The sequence below is a fragment of the Zalophus californianus genome, chromosome 2 (assembly GCF_009762305.2).
Source record: "Zalophus californianus isolate mZalCal1 chromosome 2, mZalCal1.pri.v2, whole genome shotgun sequence".
NCBI lineage: Eukaryota > Metazoa > Chordata > Mammalia > Carnivora > Otariidae > Zalophus > Zalophus californianus.
Window position 1 is genome coordinate 120,710,012 of NC_045596.1, and position 24,993 is coordinate 120,735,004.

Here is a 24,993-nt window from a genome sequence, read left to right on the forward strand (position 1 = left end):
AACCTACCATGGCATAGTTGAGTGTATACTGTATAGTGAGTAATGAGACCACAGCCTTATTACCTCAGGTGGGTGATGCCACAGCCGTCCTTTATCTTGGGCTCCATGAAGCTTCCCTCACAAGTCACGAATCGGAACTATTAGAAGAGGTTACTGTTGGTGTTGTGATGGGGCAGATGCCAGCACATTCATGAGCTGATCATACCATTGATTTTTGTGATATGCCCCTCAGAGACTTCTGAAGTAAAAAAAAATTTCACACCTATGTCACAGTAATTTTTTCAGGCTTCTTGATATATGAATAGTTAGTGTGTTCATGGCAGTATTCTGTGTTTGTCAATAATCATTTTACATAAATAATACAAATAGCATTTTCATAATTATTATGTATATCACTTCTCTGCTTTCAGTTTTAAAATTCTAAGAGGGGGCATAAAGCTTTTTTAACTGACTAAAGTATTGATGGCAATACTCAGATTACAGAAATTAATAAGATATACTAAACCTAACCTTCCTGTGTTTGAAATGAAAACAAGACAAACCACCATGAAGATGCCCCCATGATATTAGCTACTGATCAGTTTGAATATATTAAATCAAACATAAAGAGGAATTCCTGATTACAAGAGTTTCTAAAAGCTAGTGCTTGCTATAAGGGAATCTGGAATTCCATTTCTGCTAATTGTTAATTAAGAATCAACAGGAATTTCTGTCACCTGGTAAGGGATTGGCCTTTTTGTGGCAAGAAGCTGGACTTGGTTGGTATCCTCAAAACTTTACCAGCCCTGATTCTTAAAGCTACTTCAGAGAAGTGTCATCAACATAGCCAATCATCCAAGGAAGTTAGACAACTCTTCCCTACATGGTCCTGTCTGAAGCTAAAAATATGATGTCTGATTTTTAAACACCCATAGTGTGCTGCCTATATTGTAGGAGATTTCAGTACACATAATTGTCTATGTCTCACCAAACCAAAGTTATATGCAAAAATGCAAAACACAAGCTAAAGAATTGACTTTTCTTTGCTATAGGAAATAAATTGTTGAGTTGGATTAATGGAATAAATTCTTATGCCATATGAATTTAAACTGCCATTCATTTGGGAAGAGATGATCCCATTCACAATAGCTCAAATCCTAGAAGACTGAGCTTTGTGAAATTGCCAAGTGAAGAGTGAGTCAGAAAAGTGTTTTAAAAGTATGTAGTGATTTGGTAGATTTTTGATTACAGTGCCCTGTATAAGCTAACCACTAATACACTGAAGAACGATCCAAGTGTTCAGTTGGTGAGCAGTCTTTAAAATCTTCATTTGTGGGTGTGTATGTGTATGTATATGTGTGCACGTGCATTGTTTGTTGTGGTTGTTTTATCCCAAAGGGAGAAATTTTAAAAATCATACTATCTATCTCCCTGGGTAAAAACTTCTTTAACATACTGGTAGTTTGAAATTTTTAAATTGAGCTTATATCTGAATTCTGAATCAGACCTTCTGGCAAGTCCTAGAACCAGCTTCTTCTGTCTGAAGTCCTTGGGAATGACAAGCCAGTGGTTCTCAGGAATGGCTGCACAGTATAATTGCCTGAAAGCTTTCAAAAATTCTGCTGCCCAAATTAAATTACACTGTCTGGGATTGGAACCTGGGCATTGGTATGATTTTAAAGCTTTCCCAAGCAATTTCAACGTGTAGCCAATTTGAGAGGCACTGATCTAGACTGAACCAAACCCCTGGGTCAGTTACACATTGAATGAGGCACATTTTCTCTGCCCAGACTATGCCCAAGTGCTATTACTGAAATTTCCATGGGGAGCAAATGGTTGAATACAAGTTGTCATTTGCCCTGTACCTTTTGTCACTTACTTGGCCTATACATATTACTTGTCCACTTTGAGGGAGAAGATGAGTTCATTCTTGCACCATATAAGATCCTTGATATAAATTTTTGAAAACTAGTATTGAAAATCTCAACAATTCTAACTGGACAATTGCTTTGCCTATAAATTTTTCCTGTTTTTGTTCCTTTTGGAACCTGGTATTCAGCTAGTTGGCAAAAGAGCGTTCCTGTTCCTGAAATATGTAGTTTGCGTTTATATCTGTAAACCCTTGTAAAAGTGACAAGGACACCAAACGTTATTCTAGTGTAATTTTACCAAACTTCTGACTACCAAGGATCTGAAAGTCAGCCTTAGCTTTGTGTGTGTGCAGGAAGGACAAGCCTGCACCTGTTACCTGCAGGGTGGCCTCTCAAGAAAACCAACACGCAGCTTCCTCTGCCACTTAGTTCTCATGAGCGGCCAGAAGACGGAGAGGCTCACACCCACAGCAGCCCTTTTGGCTAGCAGCATGCAGCAGACAAAGCCGAAAGACTTGTCTATCATTGGAACAAGTGTGACTGGACTCCTGTCCCTCTCTATCTACTTGGATCCTCATTTCAAAAGATGCTTTTCGAAACAATCCTTTTACCAGGGGAGGAGAGGACATAAGGCTGAAAGCTGCTGATTGTCCGGGTGACTGAGTCCATTGAGGTGGGACTCTTGAGAGACAGTGGCCCGGGCGCCCGAGCCACGGGAGCATGTGGAGGAGGGCGCAGGGTGTGCCGGGGCAAGCCCCAGTGGGGCAGCCTCTGATTTCACATGCTTGTAAATCACACGCATAATCATGAGCATCGAAAGTTTAATGAAATCCAAGTGCTCATCAACCCGTTGGGGCTGATGTCCTGCTTCTCTGAAGTTTGTCAGAGACCTAACCTTTCATGTTTTCCTCTGCCTTCAACTTGCTGTCTTATGGTAGCCCGTGAAATGTTAGTGTATTTTTGCTCGAGTGAAATAAGTCAGAGCAGAAGAAAAAGCAATCTGCTCATCAAAAGTAGTAGTGGGTATGTAGCATGCACACAAATGCGTATGTCAATGATTGGACCATGGGTCAAATACCTTCTCAGAAAATCATTAGAGGCCTGCTCGTAAGCATACTTAGGTTGGAAGAAGCATGTGTTTCCTTGGAAGAAAGCTTGCAAAATATATTTGGTAAATATTGCACTAGAAGAATCGCCATCCTAAAATGTTTTTGTATATATGGCATTTTTGAAGTTTTTGGCCAATCAGATTACTGCATTAGGAGAGACTTGCTATAGAGGTGGAAATAACTGTTAGATGACTTCATTCTAAAAGTGGTTAGAAAGTTAATGAAATAGTCTGCCCCCAAATAAAAACTTTTTAATGCCTTCCCTTTCTTTGTAATTTAACATTCTGTCTCCAAACCATTAAGTTAAAATGTAAGCAAAATGTAGATTAACAAGTAAAATTTGGGGCCACAGTTATTTTTTTATATCAAGGTAGTAATGACATGGCATTAAGCCCAACTATTTTTTTTTATTGAGTGTCCCTGACACTTTACATCAGAATGCCCTATACTCTGTGAAAAATGCTGTTTTTAATTTTTAAATAAGTTGAATCTCATTTCAGATCTACTAGGAATGTCCACGGAGCAATTATTTTATGTAAAGCAAAAAGTCCCTTGGTGATGTGAAATAACGTCAGTGTCATTTTTTGTTTGGTTTAATTAAGTTAGTTTTCATTTCTCATGTTCTTATTTCTTTATTTTGGCCTTTGCAATCCTATTGATAAAACATTTTAATAAATATAAGTGTGCATATATATGGTGCATGCCAGTATAAATCAGTTTAATCTATAAATTATTTTTCCATCATGCATCATGTTTTTTACTGAAGCAGAAACTGAAGTGGCCGATGTAATGTCCCTCCAGTTGAGTAGAGAAAGGCCTGCCTTCTCCTACATTTTAGGTCCCATAAGTCACAGCTGAGGTGAGGAAAGTTTTTACATTAATGTCTTTATATTTATCTAAGACTTGAAGGGCAGAGGAAATAGAGCCAATAAATCTCAGAAGTCTGTGGTAATCATTAAAACAAGTGAAAAACTAAGAAATCTGGACCCTAGGGAAAGACTCTGCCACTTGTAAAAAGCATCTGTCTGAACGTGGCTGCCACCACCTCACAATATCTGACTAGAAGGAGGAGAAAGAAGAGCTATTGTTGATACCACCTGTCATTGCTTTCCAGGAGCCATATTATCTAACGAAAAGAAAATAGCAGGCATCACAAAACTACCTATAAATGGGAGAAAGTAGCATAGCGCTCCCTTTTAGAAACATTCAAAAACTTTTCTTTCTCAAAACTACAGTCCTCAAGCAAGCTGTGTTGTTAGCAAGTATCCTTCAGTCTTCATTCTTTTTTTTTTTAAAGATTTTATTTATTTGAGAGAGAGAGAATGAGAGATAGAAAGCACGAGAGGGAAGGGGGTCAGAGGGAGAAGCAGACTCCCCGCTGAGCAGGGAACCTGATGCGGGACTCGATCCCGGGACTCCAGGATCATGACCTGAGCCGAAGGCAGTCGCTTAACCAACTGAGCCACCCAGGCGCCCTTCAGTCTTCATTCTTACTAATCATAGCCATCATTTTTTTTAAGCACTTACTTTTGTTAAGCCATGACAGAGATGACCCCTGTAATTCTGACAGTAACCCTGTGAGGCACGTATTACTATCCCATTTCACAGAGGAAGAGACTGAGACCCAGAAGTTAGGCAAACTGCCCAGGCTAACACAGCTAGCAAGCACCAGAGCCATATTTCCAAGGCAGTCATCTGATGTCATGCTCTGAACCCCAGTGCTCCCCTACTCTCTGCCTTTAGTCAGCTGACTGTTCAGGAGGAAAGACTGAGAAGTATGTTCAAGAAGCAGAGATTGGTGACGGGCCATGTTAGTACTCTCCGTAGCGCTAGACCTGGCTGGCAGGACAGTGAGGAAACTGACGGCCTAGATCTAGGGTCAAGCATACAAACTTGGGTTCCAGTCACTGCCTTGACACCGTGTGCCGGTTGTTTGGCCTTAGGCAAGTGATTTAATCTCTCTAGTCTTAGTTTCTTCATCTGCAGAACAGAGTTAATAAAAGGTTGCACCTGACACTTTATATGTACAATCTCACATGAATCTGAAATGCTTTGTTAAGTATTAGCTCTTATCATCTATCATACTAACACGAAAAGGGGGGGGAAGGAGGGAAAACAAGACCAGCCCCCAGAATGACCCACAAGCTCCAGGGACCACCGTTAACTATATGCCCTGGTATGTAACAGCCCCCTTAATATGGGATTGAATGATAACTTATGGAAATTCTGTGATAGTGTTAACATTTGCACCAAAATTTTATGGCAGACCCATGGAAACAAAGTTAAATTGATGTATGTGTGTGTTTTCTTTAATTCAAAAAGAAAAACCTAGAACATATTTTTATTTTAGTGTGTAACTAGAGAAAGACAAAACCTTCACTTTTACAGCATCACCTCTTGATAGTAGGTGGATGGCATTGTTACCTGCCTCGTGATGCAAAAATGCCCAGTCCTGGGGTTTCTCAGAGCACATGCCGAAGGATGATTAAGCACAGAGCGGCGACCCCTGAGCACGGCAGCAGCCTTTCACTAGAATTTCCATGCTTCCATAGTAGTTTTTCTCAACCTGGATATTATAGTAATGAAGGTCTTTTTGTGTGTTTATTTTGGAACATGGTTTGTGTCAATCTGCCACAGAGTTAATAAATTGTAGGATTTGCAAAGGAAATATACTGGGACTGAAAACTAAGACGGCACATATTTTTGCCCACTAGCTCAAAGCACAGATGTAGAATCTCGGGATTTGGGAGGGAGGCAGTCAGGCAGAGTTGCTATGAAGTTAACATGTAATATCATGACATAGCGTATTACTCCACAGAATATTTTTTTTTAAAAGCAGGTCAGTAAAATGTACCATGAAGTCAGGGAAGAGAGAACTTCAAAGGAAAACTTCAAAGTTAAACAAGAGCAACCACAAATATCATTGAAATGCATTGGAGATCAAATGCAAGAATATATAAATGGAATGACCTCAACTATCTCCCTCTTGTTTATGTAGCATTTTGCTCTTAACAGATTTCTTTAATTTTTACATTTATATAGTAAATATATAGATAGATTTATTTATATAATATATAATCATATACAATAAGTACATTATCAATTACAACACATTTTAGTTTATTTCTTGGTAGTATTCATCAACTGACTTTTAGTTATTTTTAAGTCTGTAAAGTCTGTGATTATGTTAAACTATCATAATGCCAAGGAGACGAGAACGGAGGACATATATATAAAGTGTTTTATTATTATTTATTTATTTTATTGGTTTTTTGGGGGGGGTGGAGTGGAGGGACAGAGGGAGAGGGAGAGAGAGAATCTTAAGCAGTCTATGCGCAGCACAGAGCCCAGTGCGGGGCTCAATCCCACGACCCTGACATCATGACCTGAGCCGTAATCAAGAGTTGGAAGCACAACCGACTGAGCCACCCAGGTGCCCCTATAAAGTGTTTTTAAAAATTGGATCACTGCCTAGATTATTAAATTAGCTCTGGACTTTGCAGTCAAGATATGTGTTGAGGGGCGCCTGGGTGGCTCAGTCGGTTAAGCGTCTGCCTTCAGCTCAGGTCATGATCCCAGGGTCCTGCGATTGAGCCCCGCATCGGGCTCCCTGCTCAAAGGGGAGCCTGCTTCTCCCTCTCCCTCTGCCACTCCCTCTGCTTGTGCTCTGTCTCTCTCTGACAAATAAATAAATAAACTCTTTAAAAAAAAGGATATGTTTTGAAAAATAAAGTTCTGTTTGTTGAGGCCATTCTATAATGTATTATAATGAGAAAAACTTGAGAAAATCTTTTTCTAAACCATCTAATTATCTCTCTCAGCATGACTTTGTGATACCAGGTGACCACACATGTGGTCACAATGGCTCTCAGGAATTACCATCAAAAGGGAAGTAAAATTGGAATCCTTTAGTCAATGAAATTCCATTTTACTCTATCTGGACATGACGTGTACAATTTAATTTTAAGTTCATCTATTCACTTATTTTTAAAATAATGTGTAATTCCACACACCTAAATTTCAAATCACAGAAAATCTGTAAAAAATAGTTATTTAAGATAAAACATGTGCTGATTACTCTATCACACACATTGTAGTAGGACAAGAAGAGAACATCAGTGAATTTAATTAATTCCATTATTGCTAGCAATTAAAATTATTTAATCTGATTATGAACTGAACCTAATAAACTGAAGCTAATATAAAAAATAAAACATGACAAATGGATCTTAAAAATTTACATATTGTTAAAAAATTCTTGAGAAAATAATATTCTTTTCAAATATCCAAATATCAAATTTTCTGGCTCTCTCTTCAAGAGTAGCTAAATTCTTGACTTTTTAAAAAAAATTTAATAAACTATTTCTAAACCAGCCTCCTATCCTAAAGCACCTTTGATCCAAATGGATCACAAACTTAAATAAAATTACATCTGACCTCAGGCTATTTCTAGATAGGGAAAACACATCTGTTCTGACAACCCTTAGCCAACAATTTGAAACTGTTCAAAAAAATTCCTAAAAGAAAGAAAAAAACACAGTGTACACAGTGACATGGAAGACTCTTGAGGTTAGAAAAAATTAGGAAAGCATTACTCTAAAAAGGATAAAAAGATAACTAAATTTAATTCCCATTAAGATCTTGGGCTTTCTCTGAAAGAATTGGTGATAAGGCTCTCACAGTTCAAACATCTTTGTTGGATGGATGTGAACACACCTATTCAGAAAAGGTGAAACAAAACTTGAACTGACTTCCCTCCGCACACAGGTCACCAAACATCTGTCGTAAGTTATCAATTCCTAACCTTAGACTGGACTCAAGCCTATGACCTGAAGTTGAAAAAGCCACATAGCTTGTTCTCTCTTACCAATTGCTGGGTTTTTTTTCCCCCTTTTAGCCACCATTAAAACTTCTGTTCAAATCTCCAGGGGTTTGGAAGATCAGATTAACCCCATGACATTAATAATGTATTTACACTCAGGGTCTCTGTGTGTGTCACCTGGGGCTGATCTTAGGATTTTGTGACTCACAGTAATGTGGCTAGCTCCAAAAAGATTTACCCAATAGCTGACATAGCTCCTTAATTGCAACCTAAAAACAATGTCTCCTTGTCCAAGGAAGCTTGTGTATGAGTGTATGTGTGTGCGCGCGCGCGCATACGCACGCGCGTGTGTATGTGGGTGGGTGGGTGTAGGTGTGTGGGTGGGTGTCTATTTTAAGATTTTGGCTTTGATTAAATGTCAATACATATAAAACTTTTGCGTAGAAACAAAGACAAAACACAACTTTTGGACATGAGCAACTAGGTGAGCTTCTTCCTTTGTAAATAATTATTACCAGCACTACTAAGGAAAACCTGTGGTGACAGCATCAGTTTTCAACACCTTTGATCCCTAATGTGTTGCATTCCTGTCATATCCCACCTCACTGCGTGGCCATAGCACTCATCCACTGCCAAGATGAGGGTACCCATTTTGCCAGTGGTTACGAGCCTTGGAGCAGTCTGCTTAACCTGGGATCTCTGCGTTCTCATCTTTGAAGTCAGAGGACTAGGCTAAATGATACCTTTGGTCCTTTCTAGCTCCAAATTCTGTGAAATGGAAAGCAGTGCAAGTCTCCAATGTTTCCAGGGGAATTATGGGAAAGAGAAGCAATCAGTGTGACTCAGGCACTAGAGGCTTCATGCTTGCCCAGACTCGGAGAGTGTGGGGTTTACTTTGCTTTATTCTGATTTTTTTTCTTCTCCTTTGTCCTGATGCAGAAACCCCGTCAGCGTCTGCTAGTGCAGAGCTTACTGGGCATCCTACCACAATGGCCAATAAGTGCCCTCACCTTTCTGTGTGGTCATCATTACTCCAGTTAATTTTTTTTTTTTTTTTTTTAGTGGTAGAATCTTTTATTTGAAAAAATTCTATCATTCATCTAGTCAAGTAAAATACATATGTGTGGTCATCATTACTCCAGTTAAACTTTTAAAAGCTATGTAACTCCGCATGAAGTGAGACTTCAGGTTTCAGTTAATAATGGCAGGGTAATGTCTTTAGTTTGTAGGGATAACAGGGTGGTAAGTTTTCAAACCTACAAGTCTGAAGGTGAAGATAGATTAAGACCTTAAAGTGGGCTGAGGAGGAGACCAGTCTGGAGCTGAGTAAAGGAAGAGAAAAGTAGTCCTAGGAGGTGAGGTCACAGAGCTGTGTATCTGTGTGTTGGTGGGGATGGGAAGCATGCTTTGTTTAATATAGGGCCTTAACATGTTCTAAGGTCTTTGGCTTTTACTTCAAGTGAAATGGGGAATCACTGGAGGATTTTGAACTGAAGAGTAAGGTGATCTGACAAACTATTTAAACAAGATCAGTAGCAGCCTTGTTGAAAGTAGACTTGGAGGGACAAGAGAGGAAGCAGGGATATAGAATACTGACTTCTAGCACCAGCTCCGCTGCGAATGTGCTTTGTGCTCATGGGCCAGTCATTGACCACTCAAGCTTTAATTTTTCACCTGTAAATGAGAGAATCAGTGATAGGTGAGGTTCCTTTCAGTTCCAACTTTTGGTGGGTCAATACTTGGAGGAATATTTAGAAATTTACCCTATTAGGGCACCTGGATGGCTCAGTTGGTTAACCCTCCGACTCTTGATTTCAGCTCAGATCATGACCTCAAGGTCGTTAGATTGAGCCCTATTGTCAGGCTCCATGCTGGGTGTGGAACCTATTTAAGATTCTCTCTCTCCCTCTCCCGCCACCCACCACTCATGCTCTCTCTCTCTCTCTCTCTCTCTCTCTAAAAAAATGAATAAATAAATAAATAAATCTTTAAAAAAAGAAAAAAACTTATTAAGTGTAAACATTTTTACATATACTGTTTACTGAATTTATACCTCCTTTCCCATAGTTAAAGTGCAGATTTTCCAACTTGGTACATTAACAACATAGGACATTTAATGGGTTCCAGTGAAAGGTTGTAAATGACAGGAAAATATTAATCGTGGTAAAATAAAGAAGAGGAGTCACTCTACACCAGTTGTAAATGATAATTCCTAAAAATAGTAACCACAACCAAATACTGTACGGGTGCACACATACACACACACATACCTCCTTGGGAAATGCAAATTTAAGTGGAGGAAAGGGGTCAGAGGACTATTTTTTTAAAGTATAATTATACTCTGATTTAGCATACAAGAGACCAAATCCAGGTATCTTGAAGTCGAGAGGATTAAAGTGATGACAGAATACAAAACTGTGGACCTCTAATAAGAAGGATATGCAAATGTTGCAGGGAATTTTTAAGTATTTAAATTATAAAATAATGACCTTATTTACAAAGTACCCATAATTTACTCTCAAAAGTAGAGTATTCCCAGATAGACTCAGTGAGTTTCTTCTTTGTTGTTGGCAACTGAACTTCATTTAACTAAGCAGTCCTTCAGGCTATAAATTCAGCGGGCAAAAAATGATCTCCTTTTCTACCTGCCCATGAAACTACAGAAGTTAATTTCATTGTGGATAGAATAAACTAGATGTGAACAATTGAAAAGGGAAAGAGAGTAATGCTTGATCATTTTACTTGCACTTGTAAGGATTTCAGTGCTCTGTGTTTCTTTGAGAGAAATCCCTTGGTGCCAATTAACGTAACTTATTCCAAAACAATTCTTTGTTTGGAAAGAATAATTTTCATTGTGGGTGTTCCTTGAAATTGTATGCCTCATCCCCTGTTATTACTGAGATGTGTGCTGTGCAGCTGAAAGGACCAGCTCGCTTCCACGCACTGTAGAGATTAGAGCTGTATCCCACACACAGTGTCAGATAATCTGCTTTAATTTTGTCCAATGCTAACCTTTAGTAATTTTTTTGAATGTGGAAAAGCCATCTCAACCTAATATTAAACCAAATATTTCACATCAACACCATCAAAAACACAAAAAGCTGGAGATTTGTTTTAATCAGGAAATCGATTTTCTTGCACAAATTTTAAAGTAAGTCAACTTTCTTGGCTCGGTTTAAATGACATTTTCATTTTTCTTTGAAATAATGTGAATGCTTTTTTTCCTCCACCATAAGACAAAACTGGACTAGAAAAGATTGAAAAGGATTTAACTAACTTGGTAAATCCATTCTCTACTTTATTAGGCTGTGTTGTCTATTTGGATTTCTGGAGTATTTTTTTAAAACCTAATAAATCAATTAACCAATATTCATTCTAAGATTTAATTTGGTGAATAGAATATATGTGCTTTTCATCAGGCCACACATCTTTTTTTAAGTCTGAAACCACCACACACAAAGAATTTAATTCTGACAGACATTTGTTCTCAGCATAAATACTTTAGGGCCAATAGTTGTCCCCACTTAATCATGCTTCTTAAAAGTGAATTCCAGAAGACTTGAGGCCCCCAGTGACCCCTGGTAAGGTGAGTTGTCAGTAAATTACTTTTATGATGTGCCCTAGGGAAGCAGGTCTGCTAGAAACTTGGTAGGGAGCTGGCCCCCTCTTGCCTGTAGGGGGATGACCTTTAACTCTATCTAACCTTTGCATTTCTAATTCTAAATTTCTGGGAGGCACTTAGTCACATTGTTGGATATCATATGAAAAGTGAGAGCTTTCCTGTACCCGAGAGTTAGTCTTAGCCACACATTTGTTGTTAAACTTCCAGATGAAGCATGCCAGTAAGCTTTTTATTTCGACAATTTAATTTTTTCCCTTTCTGTAATTCATTACAATTTAATTTTAAATACCAAACATTTGATGGGTTGAAATATAAATGAGTTCAAAACAGATTCATAGTTAAATTACGACTGCCTTGGGTGACATTTGGAAAACACTGTAGAAAATTTAATCCCATAATTTTGCTAATTTGAATTTATTGTGGCACTTGAAAACTTTAAGTTGCTAAAGATGAATGATGATATTGCATCAGAATACATTTAATTTTTCACAAAATATTTAGTAATTGAAAACAAGTCTTGTCAATTTCTTTGTTGTCTCCATCATGAGAAAGTTTTTATTGTGCTTCTTGGGATAACATTGACATTATCAAACAGAGGATTTAGATTCAGTTTTGGATGAAGAAATATACCCTTATTTGGCTATATTAGGCTGAAAACATTGGGAAATAATGCCTTTTTACAAGATACAAAATACAAAGTGATCATTAATTTCTCATTAATGATCAGGGCATAACTTGGTTGACCCAGATGTTTGTGTTTTAGTTGCATGAATGTCTAATTTCTCTTCTTTTCCCATTAGTTTTGGATGACATTTAATGGGCCAGTATTTTTAATTCTTCCCTCAAGAAAAGTATTTCACTGCTCAGTTTTATTGTCTGTAAGTGTACTACATGGTTTAAAAATATGTAATACTTACATATTTTATATATACATACTTATATGCACGCATATGTATAACATGCGCATACGCATGCGTATGCGTATGTTCTGTTATACAGAACAGCAATATTTCATGTGTGGCTGCATGAAATATTGCTAAAGATAAGCTTTTCCCCCAAATGAGACACCTAATTTTTAATCAGATAGTATTTAGGCATATAAGTGTAAATGCATAGGCTAAATGTAGAATATTTCTATAATCTTTTTGACTTTTATTTCGGATTACAGCACAAGCAAAGCCAAGCTACCTAAGCTTTGCATTTGGTGTCAACCCTTTGAGGAGATCAACAATAACAGTCGTAGACGCAGTTACTGTAACGTCAGTAATTTTTTTGTGGGGAAGGAAAGAGATCAGCAAATTCCTTCCTGTAAATCAAAGGTTCTGGCTCAAGAGCATATATAAACAAGATGTAAGTTTTAAATATAGCTTAAATGCCACCCAGGAGAGAAACTCAATGGTAAAAGTGTTGTCAACAGATGGAAAGGAATCTTTAAATGATGGAGACAATATTAAATTGGTGACTATAATGTTAGGACTACAGGAGCATGTACTTCCAAAAATTTCAGCACAGAATGTCCTCTTCCCTGCACCCACCCCCAATTGTTTATCTTTGGATCTGGGAAACATACTGGTAGTAAATTAGAATGTCTATGTAACTTGCTGATAACCCTAAGATTTTACTTGAGAAAATGGCAAACTCACAATTTTGAACCACATTTGGCAACAAGAGTTAGAACAAAATAGATGATATGTGTGAGGACACTAATATTCAGACTGTCTTGGGTTGTTTGCTTATGTTAATCCTACCAAAAGCATTTGTTTGTCATCATGTCTGCACCTGCTGAGATATGGCTAGGTGGTCTTTATTTGTTTGTATGTTTGTTTTTGTTTCGCTTCATCAGAAATTTTATGTTGAAGTATCTTGATGATTTTCACCAGTACAGCCTGCTCCACACTGTCACTGTCTGGGAACTTACTGTTCAGTCAACATGGACCGGGAGACAATTCATAGTATGTGTTGGGTACTGAACAGGATCCGTCTCTGGAACCCAACCCAGAACACAGGACCTGGAGTGTGGAAGGTAGTTCCCCACAGGAAAATCAGAGTGCTGTGACCACAAGGAATGGATGGTGGGCAGGAAAAGCAATAGGGATATGAGAAAAATCTAATGAGGGAGAGGAAACAATAAATTACCTGGTATACAGGGAACGACTCTTAAAGGGTATTGGCAGAAAAGAGGCAAGAGCCTTTGATGCAGGAAAGATTGTGGGGATTGAGATGAAGCTAGACATGTAAACTGGGGCAAGGGACAGTACTCATAAAGGGTCTTATGTACTCATCAAAAGATTCAGAGTTTCTTTCTATGGTAGACAACAAGGACAATTATGGCCAGCCCCCAGCGATGTGGTAGGCTTCTCTGGAACCAGTTCGCTTCTTCAGGTGCTGTGACTGCTCTATTTCCCCTTGTAGGGTATTTGGGAGCTTCTCCTCATCCAGAGGGCAAGGCAACTTAAGAACTGAATCTGGAAATAATTGAAAAATGCATGCAAGATCCTAGGAAAAACAAACTCCGTTCAAATGAGCTTAATCCCAAAACAAAACAAAACAACTGTTGGCTTTGCTTTCCCCCGTTTTGATTTGGGGCTTTCCCTTGTGCTAGCTTCATTCTTGGGCAGACTATCTTTTGTGGCACAGACCGTAGCATCCCCAGGCTCACCAGCTTAGCCAATCCAGAGGAGTAGGAGCTGCCTCTTCCTAAGAGTTCCAACATAAGTCTTGTAACTGAGGCCACTCATGAATTTCAGAACATGTGCTGCTATGATTGTCCAGGCGTGGGTCACATGCCCTTCTCCGGAGCTAGGGGCGGAGATCAGCTTAGTCCAAAGCACTGAACCCCAAACATGGAAGGGGTAGTGCCCCAGAGGAAAGCTGAAGTGTTCTTCCTCGAGGAAGAAGGCGTGGATGCTGGGCTATCCATGCAGATAGCAGACATTCACTGCTCATGGGGCAACTAAGCCTGCTCTGAATCAAGAGTCCAGGCTCTTAATATTTAATTCTGTCTGCCCTCCTCCCCATGCTGTTTATTACTGAGGTTTCATCTGTGTCACATGGATAGTAGGGACATTCAAGAGTTGCAAAGCAACCCAACTAAAGCTTTCTGTAGGTACAATATACCTAATTAGGTGGTGCTTTGTCAATGTTCACTTAATACTAGTTCTTATGTCCACTTTCATTTTTAAGACATATAGACCAAGATACCTAGATTTGAAGGACCAGTAAAATATGCATCAGGAAACATTGCTGAATCGCCAGAAATAATGACATCCAAGAGACTGACTTAATAACTTCTAAGCTGCAAAATATGACTCTACTCCAAAAAAGGGTCACTGAGGCCCTGTAGGAAACACAGCTACACAACCCACAGTCCTCTCCTTATTTTGAAAGTCTTCTGTAAAACTGCTATTTCAATTTCATCCATTAATCATATTTATTAGTGAGTCACTATAGAGTTTGCATCCAAATCTACAAGGATACCAGATGTATGTAGGGAACTGCCTCCAACATGCTCAGAGAATATGAAATATTTAATAAGGTTTTGCATTTTTATAAAATATAGTTTTGGAATATTTTGCACCCTATGGCTGTAAAATTCACATTTTCTTTCCATTGATGTTGAGCTCCATTGTGTGCAATTTAACTTTGGTAAACAAGTATGACATGTTTTAATTTGTCTTTAGTCATAATAGTATGATTAATGTGCTGCAGACTACTTAAAGAGTAATATTGGCACCTTTTTTATACTTTGAATATTTACATGAGTCTGTTGGGGTGCCTTTGCTCTAGGTATTTAATATACATATTAAAATCTGTTCTTCTTTATTCACTTAAATGAAAGCAAGAGAAAGTTCGAAAAGCACAGATCCTGATTCTACCCAAGGATGTGTATACTTTTATCTCTTAACAGGAAAATCTTTAAAGTAGTTCTTTGTTTTCTCATTGAAAGCCTTTGTCACATTTAAGCATGTTCTTCATATTAATGCTAACTACATGCAATAAGCATTCAAAAATAAAAAGTTAATTTCTTTTTAATGGAAAAAAACTAGTTTCTATCTTATATGTCTGAGTTTTAAATAGGAGTAGTATTACATAAGTGTATGACAGACTTTCCCTTCTGTTCTCTCTGCCTAAAATCATGCCTAAGGACTCACTAGCCTTCACTTAAAAAGTTTACTTGTTTTCCGTAACACGTATTTTACCATTCTCAGTCATATTTGTTCCTTCTAAAAGCATCTTTAATTCACTCATGTAGAAAGTTGAAATGCTTGCTTCTTCTGCTTTATTTCACTACCCTGACCCCTTGTCAGACTCTTCATTCTGCCGCTTGGTTATGTCATATGATGGGAAAATATTTTTCTTTGAAACTGGCCTTTCACTCTTAGAAGGTCCAGATGAGATCCAGCCAGAGGATTATTAACCAGAAGATAGATGGTAATAAAGCTACTTTTGGTTTGTTCGAAAAGCGGGGCTGTGGAATTCAGCTCAGAGGAATAACCTGTTTTCCGAAGGGTTTCTGTGTAGGAACTTACTGAATGTCTCCCCTGTGCTTTGTAGATCTGCAAAAGTAATATGGCTCAGCTCCACATGGGGGAGATGGCTTTAGGTGTGTCGTTCATTCATTGATGGATTCATTCATCAAGCTAATGTTTATTGCACCTCTTCGGATTGAGCCAGAGGAACTGGGAAAAGTCCAGAAATGCTCTTTTTGTATGTTGAAGGATTACGATGAATTAATTGTAAACATTCCAATAGAGATTGGTAGTATTAGAAAGAGAGAAAGATGGAGGGAATGAAGGCTTTTGGATTTGTGTGCCCGGGTTACTTTCTAAGCAGGTTCAAATATCTCCCCATTAATTTGTTCATTTATTTGGTGTGAGGCTGTCTGATTGTTCCCAACATTGACCTGCAAAATATTAAAATGCATAACATTTCCATTTAGCCATAACAAGGAATGGAGACTTCTTATTAGCTGATTATTTTGATTAGCTAATAATTTAAAAGATGCATGGTGAGAATTATCAAAGAATATACTTGAAAGTGTCATGAAAAGCATGAAAATTATACCAAGCATCATTTATTCTTAGTTGCAAGATTGAAACATTGTAGTATTAAGGTCATCCTTAGAAACATACTGGGTTTGCCGTCCCTCACCATCCTTTACATGACACCCTTGAGACAAGATAAGTTTTCAGAATTGTAGGATTTTCCGATTTATACGAAATCAATATGGTTCACTTATTACATATTACCTGACAACCGTGGTGGGGTCCAGGATAGCACCTTGTCATAAATGTACAGAAAAACATCTGAATATGCATACTGAGTGGAATCAATAAAGACTATAAAATGCTTCACAGCAGTTCAGGTCTAGTTTTGCTGGCAAATAAATTTACACTAAACTTATAAGAAAGCTTTTGCTTTTCAAACTTTTTGGATTGCCAAAATGCCTAGAAGAGATTGTGGACCTCTCAGATCACGGTACAGTACTTTAGCATCTCATTTGTCTGGCAGTCAGTTCAATATCAACTTTTAGGGACAGAGCCGGGAAAGCAAAAATGGCTTCTGAGCTTCAAAGAAAAATAGCTGTCACTAAGCACCATGTGCTTTAGTCATAAAATCATAAAACTTTTAGAAGTCGAAGGGACCTTTGGAATCATTTAACCTAGCTCTTTCATCCTACAGTTGAGGAAACTGGAGCCTGGAGAAAAGAAATAATTTGTTTGAGGTTGGTTAGCCACACAGAGTCATACTGACATTGAATTATATGTAAAATTAATCTTCATTATTTAACAGTCTGATGTTTTGCTGTTAGTTTTCCCAGAATGTTCCTGTTTCTGAGTGACAGTGAAATAATGGAGAACATAGAGGGCACTCTAGGGGTTGACTTCCCAAGAAGTGGAAACTGATAGCAGGATAGGAAACAGCAGATTTGCAAGGTAGAAAGAACATACCATAACATACCCTGAAGTCAAGACAGCACGACTGACAGATTCATGTCAGGATGACAATACCTGTTGGTTGTTCAGGTGCTCTTCATAAATGAAAATGGTGTTTCTCCATGAACACAAAGTGAAGGGCTACATGGCACTACTTGCCAACTTATTCACCGTGGGTTAGATTTCTTTCTTTCAAAACATCCTCAAATGTTGGGACACCTGGGTGGCTCAATCCGTTAAGTGTCTGCCTTCAGCTCAGGTCATGATCTCAGGGCCCTGGGATCGAGTCCTGCACTGGGCTCCCTGCTCAGCGGGGAGCCTGCTTCTCCCACTCACTCTGCCACTCCCCCTGCTTGTACTCTCTCTCTCTGACAAATAAATAAATAAAAATCTCTAAAAAAAGAAAAAGAAAAAACCTCAAATGCCAAAATAGAAAAAGAGAATTGCATTCACTTTTCAACGATATTTCAATTAAATGGAATTTCTTAAGGGAATAGAGACATGAAACAGCACTATTAATGCTATTGATGATTAGAGTTATTTTCAAGAAAACAATCTCCATGTGTGCAAAAATACAGATGAGACTGTTCTTTTAAAGGATGCCACTAAGACATTAAAATTGTATTTACAAAAGCAAGGATGTATGAAATATATTTTTTAAAGTTCAACAGAAAAATTTTTATTAGTCTGATCTCTTAGAATGCAAATGTCCCCAAGAAAACTGACTCTTAACCTTACCAGTCTTTTTAGTTTAGTGAGATTTCAGCTCTTTTCTCAAATGCAGATTTTGATGGTAAGAAAGTTTGAGAATCTTTAGGTTCAAAGAGGAAGAAATAGAAAGAAATGTGAAACCTGAGAAGGTTTGGGCACTGGAAATAAATCTCTAGTTTTGTAATCTAGCCCACATTAAAGTAGTAACTTCCAGAATTAAGCTCCATTGTTCAGATCTCAGGATTTTATGTTCTTGTTTTGTTGTTGTTCTTTTCTTTCTTTCTTTCTTTCTTTTAGATTTCATTTTCATTTATTTATTTGAGAGAAAGGGAGAGAGCACGGGGTGGGGGGGGAGTGGCAGAAGGAGAGGGAGAAGCAGACTCCCCACTGAGCAGGGAGCCCCACATGGGGCTTGATCCCAGGATCCTGAGTTCATGATCTAAGCCGAAGGCAGCCACTTAACTGACTGAGCCACCCAGACACCCCCTGAATGTGTCTTTAGATAGACCCTTTTGGTGGGGGATCTGGGGGATTTTACATTCTTGTCCAAGAATTTTGAAACCTTATTAATTTGCTTAGACTATTCATATGCAATATGATGTTCCTCAGTTTCTTTTTAAAATAAAGAACCTTGGATCAGATTGAACAGAGATAAAATATTTTTCAATCTCGATCCTTACTTAGAATAAATGTCCAAAGCAAATACTTTTTCTTTATTCTTCATTTTTATAGAAGAAAAAAAGAATAAGTATGATATATTTATGACTTTCTGAATATAAAAGTGACCCATTGTTAAAAAACTGGAGCTAATTACATCATTTCTTTTTGTTTTAGTAATGTTAAAATACTAACAAAAGATCACTGTGGTTGCAATGGTTGGTTCTTGGAAAATAAATTTAAGATTATAGTTAAATAATTGAATTTAAAGCATGTAATAAATTATACCAACTACTTCAACATATGTGGATATTATATAGCTTGTAGGCCAGAGTAAAGTATACTTCAGACATACTATGTGGTAATCACTTAGATTAGGGGTTGGCAAACTACAGACCAAATCTGGCCCGCTGCCTGTTTTTATAAATAAAGTTTTATTGGAACACAGCCATACCATTTGTTTACACATTTTCTGTGGCTCCTTTTGTGCTACAACAGTGGAATTGAGTAGTGGTCAGAGAGAGCCTATATGACCCACAGAACCTTAAATATTTGCTATTTGGCCCATTAAGAAAAAGTTGGCTGACCCCAAATTTAGATGATCAATTAGTTATTCTCAGTATACTCCTCTCTGAGAAGTTATGTTGCTTTAAGTCTTTAAAGACCACTAGAATGTCATTTGTACAATATTTTAACAAAATTAGGGGTATCTTTAAAAAGTTAATGTATTTGTCTAAATGCACAATTTAGTCCTATTTAAAAAACTAATTTTTTTATGGTTTTTATTCTTAGAGTTTTGCATTTTTTAGGACAACATTACCAAGAACTGTTTCTGAGACTTCTATGTATGGGACTAGTAGCAAGAAAATATAGGTGCTTTTGATTGTGTTCGGCAACTTCCTACTCTAAATGATTTATATTGGATTTACATCAGTCATTGGCACACCTGGGCTTTTATACATATCTCAAATCCCAACTGCATTGTTTTGACCCCCTGGGTATACTGCTGCTTTCTACCATTAACAGTGCAACACTGTCTATATATAACTCCACCCTTCTGCTCTTTACAAAATAGCCTAAGAACATTCTTTATGAATTATATCCTTTATTGTAAGATGAACCACCTTACACTGCCATTATCTCTCCATGTAGATCATAAATTCTGAGAAGACAGGGACCATACTGATGTCATCTTCCTATATACCAACCTTTAGAATCATTTACTAAACAAAACATATTTTTGTCTAAAAGTGTACTTTTAAAATTTTCCTCCTTTGCCCATGCTTAGCAGGTGAAATATGTATTATAGTAAGGGTGACAATTTAATTTGTCATCCAAACTGGTATACTTTGAGAGTGAAAAGAGGGTCTCTTGATTTTATTAGAATATAGACCAGAACTTATCCAAGCAAACTAGGACAAATGGTCACCCTAAAATTTTATAATTTTAAAGTTGCAAAATGTCCTTAACTATACCACACCTGATCACTAACTCTTTTATCATAAAATAGGCATAAAAATGACCTTGATGATGGCAACAAAATGACTAAAAATGAAAACGTTTTAAAAATTGAGAGAATGTTAGTTAACTTTAACTTAGTATATTTTGTGCCTGATAGAAGCAACACAATGACCGAGCCTCCTGCTTTTGCTCTCCTACTTCCCTAGTATCTTCTCCTTTCAGTCATCAAGAAAAGCAGGAAAAGCAGGTGACTGTCACTACAGACAACTGCCAATTAAAAAAAAAAAATGGAGTAAGAAGGGTCTGATCTAGACTTGTGTCAGGATTAGGAAGGAATATCTTGCACAAGCCATCTTGCTTCATTTTTTTTTTTAAATCACCATTTCTTAAAGAAAAAACATCAACAAGCATGCATCAATCTTGCAATAAGCTTCACTTATACAGTAAAACTTGAGCACATGTTAAATTATGCAGTTCACTATATTCAGCCAGGACTTTCCAGTCCACCCAAAGTTTCCAGTAAAGTTCTGTTTGACCTTTGTATAAAAGACCACCTTTACTAGGTGACTTATTTTTGCTGCCCTCTTGGGTGGTCGAATGAGGCAGATTTCCGTGTTGAACAACATACAACCTTCTTTTTGCCAACCGAACATTACACTGGGATGTGGCTTGGAGGAACAGTTTCTCAATACTATAAACAACGGCTTTCTTGGAACAGCTTGTTGCTGAAGCATAAAGAGAGGTTACTCTTGGTTTAGCCTTGAGTAGCATATGAATTGGTTAAGGAAGTAAGTGTGGCTGACCCACCAAATTACAGTGGCCATAATATAATTAAGTTCAGTATCCTCCCTGGAGGCTCTGAGAAGTATTATTATGACACCAAACTTAAAGAAAAGGGATTTTTTTAAGAGCCAGGAAATTAGTGAGAAGCAGTCTTTGGGGAAATGTTGCAAGGTTTAAAAAAAATCAGTAGAAAACAGCATAAAAGTTGTTCAAGGAAAAAAACTGGTTAAAATGCAATATTTTGTTATCTATGATTCTGAGTGCATTAACTGTATCTTTTCCAGAGTAGGATGTCTTGGGATTAAAGATGCTACTGGAGTTAGATTGGGGGCGGGGGGGAAATGGCGGATTAAAGATGTTCTCAAATATTGAAAACAAAGTAAAAATAGGACATGTTCTTAAATTATTGGGAAGACATTTGCTCTCTGCATATCCAAATTAAATTGCACTTAAAAATAAAATTTCTGATAACAACTTAGACCAGTAAGTTATAGACTTCATATAGACTATTAAAAGGTTATTAAAGATGTAAACGACTCTGAGTGGAAAGAAGGGGACAAAGGAATGAGACTGTAGAGCTATTTACTGGCTTGTCATAAGGCCACAGCATTCTCGGCAAAGCAGCTCCCAATAGACTTTATTCTGGTCTCAACAGTCACAGGGACAAAAACTTTCTCACAATAGGTATGAAAGCATAAACACTGAAAAGAAAGATGCTTAGCCTGGATTTCCTTCCAAATCATTGTCTTTCAAGGCATTACTCTTTATTTCTCAGGCTCCATGACTTCTTGGCTTAAAATAAACGATCAAGTCTTCAGGGCAAAGGTGATTTATTCTTTGGTAATATACCGTGACTTTGTCATTCTATGTGATTGTGATATTTAGCCAGTCCCCGTATCATTCACTGGTTACAAACGAATACTATAGCAGGTCATTCTACTTATGTCTCCTTCAATATCCTAATAATATTCTCTTCATGTGTCCCGCCTTGTGACATTGCAATAAACATTGCTTTCATAAAGGTAGAGTGCTTTGGGGTAGAGGAGGACAGCTACCCAGTGTAAAAGATGACCCTTCAGATGACGCTGGCCGAACAGAAAGGGGCTAAAGAGAGTCTCTGGCAAATTCCTCTTCTATACAGCCAGTCTTCTACATACCTTTGGTTTAGAGAAGGCGATGCACCTTTGTGAAGTCCACTACATTTCGGAGATGTTGCAAAATATGCTTCCATTTAATCCTTGCAATAATCCTGGCATTATTATCCTATTTTATAGATAAGAAAACTCATTTTTAGAAAAGTTAAGTAATCTTCTGAAAGATATATATCTTGTAACTGGCAGAACTAGGATTCAAATTCATGCTGTCTGACTTGAGTACTTGTGCAAAATTCATCCAATAACTATCTAAAATCCAGTCTATGAACATTTGAAAAAAATTTTGTTTCCAGAATCAGCACTGATGCCCAATGGGGCTGTCTTCTATGAGCGTTACATAATAAACTAATAGAAAGTTACACTCATCAAGTTCCTTATCCAGGCAGCCTGTTTTTAAGTAGGAGTCAACCTTGGACTAACTTGTTGAAGCAGAAAAGGTAGCTACGTTTGATTTGGCCTTGAGCAATATAAATGGTAAAGGAAGCTAAGTGTGGCTTGCTAGAAGAGCCCCAGTTTGATGCTGGTTGACAGAGGGCCCTTCTGTAGTGTTAATGATAGATTCTTTTTGAAGTTGTAAGCAGCCAACAGGTGAAAATGTTCATGCAGGTCTTAGGGAAAAGTTTCACCTGTGGTGAGATAAGCCTTCCCCTATCCTGGGTAAGTGGGAAGTTTGATTTTTCTGCCAAAATAAATTGAGAGTCTAAATATTAGAACTTGCGGGGAAGGGTTATGCCCTTCTAATGTATTTGAAAAAACATGAGGTTCTTTTGTTCTTTTTTTTTTCTAAGTCCATTTTATACTCCAAAAGGCACATGTCACGGGGAGGGTGTTAAATGTCAAAGAGACTATGTAAAGTGGTAGAAATTCATTAACTCTGCCTGATGAAACACCTGTAGAATGGGAAGTGAGGAAATGCATCATCCAAGAAGTTATATGCAAGAATGGAAGGGCTGAGAATTCATTCTCAGACACACAAAACTTCTCAACTCTCCTGTGTCTCCCATTCTGTGCAAGATGTAATTACTCGGAAATTGAATGTGGGTAAAGGGCATAGACGTTTTATGGGTTTAAAGTGGGGGAGCATCAAAAATTCTAACTGAAAATGTCGTTGGAGCACTCATTTCTTCGAACAGTTTGGTGTGTTATTAATGTCATCTAGGGCCCATGCCATACCAGTAGGCAGATAACATTTAGGAGCTGGTTTTAGATACTGAAATCATTTCAGTGATAGAAAAATACCTTCCAAAGAGTTTAGGTTGCAAAAATGAAAATATCTTTTCCTAATATGCCAGATCAGGTCATACAGTTGTCTTGGGCCGTAGTGTTTAAGCTACACCGGCACATATGCAATTTGAAAAGATAGTTTGACTTCAGAACGCTTTTATTAATGTATTTTATTTCACCCAGAAGGTGTTCTTTATAACAAACAGGAAACCTCACTAAATATAACCCAAAGTTTAAGCAATGGAAAGGCACATAGATGATGTCGTACATTATAAATATTTTTTGTACTTGCTAGTTTATTTCTAAGGAAATTATGAGCATGACATCATAATAATGACTGACTTTTATTAGTGTTTGTGCTCTGAAGCTCTAGACAAGTAGTTATAAGGAAAAACAAATTGTCTAGTGTTACTCCCTAATACTTTCTTTGCCTTATGTTTTCTAGTGACAGTAATCCTAGGAAGTGATTCTAGGACTACTATATTATCATTAGTTGTCTTTTACCCATTTATCCCAAAAAACAACATGGTAGTAAAGCACAAATTTTTTAAAACTTGTAATGGGAAATAATTACTTTTATTTTTGTCTGAACCACTGCTTCACTTAGTCTACAACTGGAAAAACAATTTTAGACCAGTATTTTATAGCCTATTACTTGTCGCTATCAGAGAAAGGTTTTTCACAACTATTGTATATGTTAGCAATATGCTCCTTTTTTCTATTAATACCAAGTGGAAGTCATACCTTTTCTAGAGAAGAAGATTAGGGCTGTCTTGTTATGGGTCTTGTGTTCCCTGTTAAATACTTTGGACAAATTCTTTAGGTGGTGAGAGTCAGAAGGCTTTGTTACTGTTTTAAGGAGGCAAAGTAAAATGATCGGATTTATTTTTCACAAACCTGTGTGAAAGAAGTGGGGGAAGGCTGTTCTAATCATCTGACACAGACGATAGAAACAAAAAATTTCCATAGCCAAAGAAAAAAAAATGAGTCGTCCTTTACCTGTCTGTGCTTTTCTTAACTCCAGTTTGATTTTTATCAGAAAATAACTTGGTTCAAAGGAAACTTAGCTTTAACCAGCACAATGGACAGATGCCAAGGTTACTCCAGCATTGATAAGGGCAGTTCTGGCTCAGGCCATTTCCTGCTTCTAGACTGTTCTGAAATGACGTGTGGTGTTATAAAAAAGAATATTCATTGACATTTGAGAGTTCTCTAGACAATCTCACGTGTATCTGTGGTAGTCTGCTGTTTATCACACGATGGAAAGATTGCCAGTTTTCCAATAAAAGAGATAACTTACCTTATCATTATAGTGATAAAAAAAATGTGGGCTTCCGGATACCTGGATTTCTAATATTCACATCAACATGGCCTTACGTTTTGGTTATAAGAAAAAAGTCCTTAAGAAGTTTTATATCATGCATATTAATTTTGATAAGTAATTTCACATTTCAAGTCACTGACTCCCACAATCCAGGCTTATAGGTGGAGCATAAAAGACAATATATTTTGTGTCTGGAAATATTTTAAAAAGAGAAGAACAAAATAGTTTGTTAATATTGCCAATATTTGTGTCCATAATTTGGCTGATGAACTGCTGTTTCTAGAATTTTACTTTTTTTAACTGTATGATGATTCTTGAAGTATCTATTTAGTTTTTGTTA

At 37.4% G+C, this 24,993-nt stretch overlaps 1 protein-coding gene across 3 annotated transcripts in view; it reads left to right on the plus strand.

The window, feature by feature from the left end:
* Positions 1 to 24,993, plus strand: part of LOC113925083 (hedgehog interacting protein) — a 95,129-nt gene that overhangs the window by 15,964 nt on the left and 54,172 nt on the right. The window lies entirely within an intron of this gene.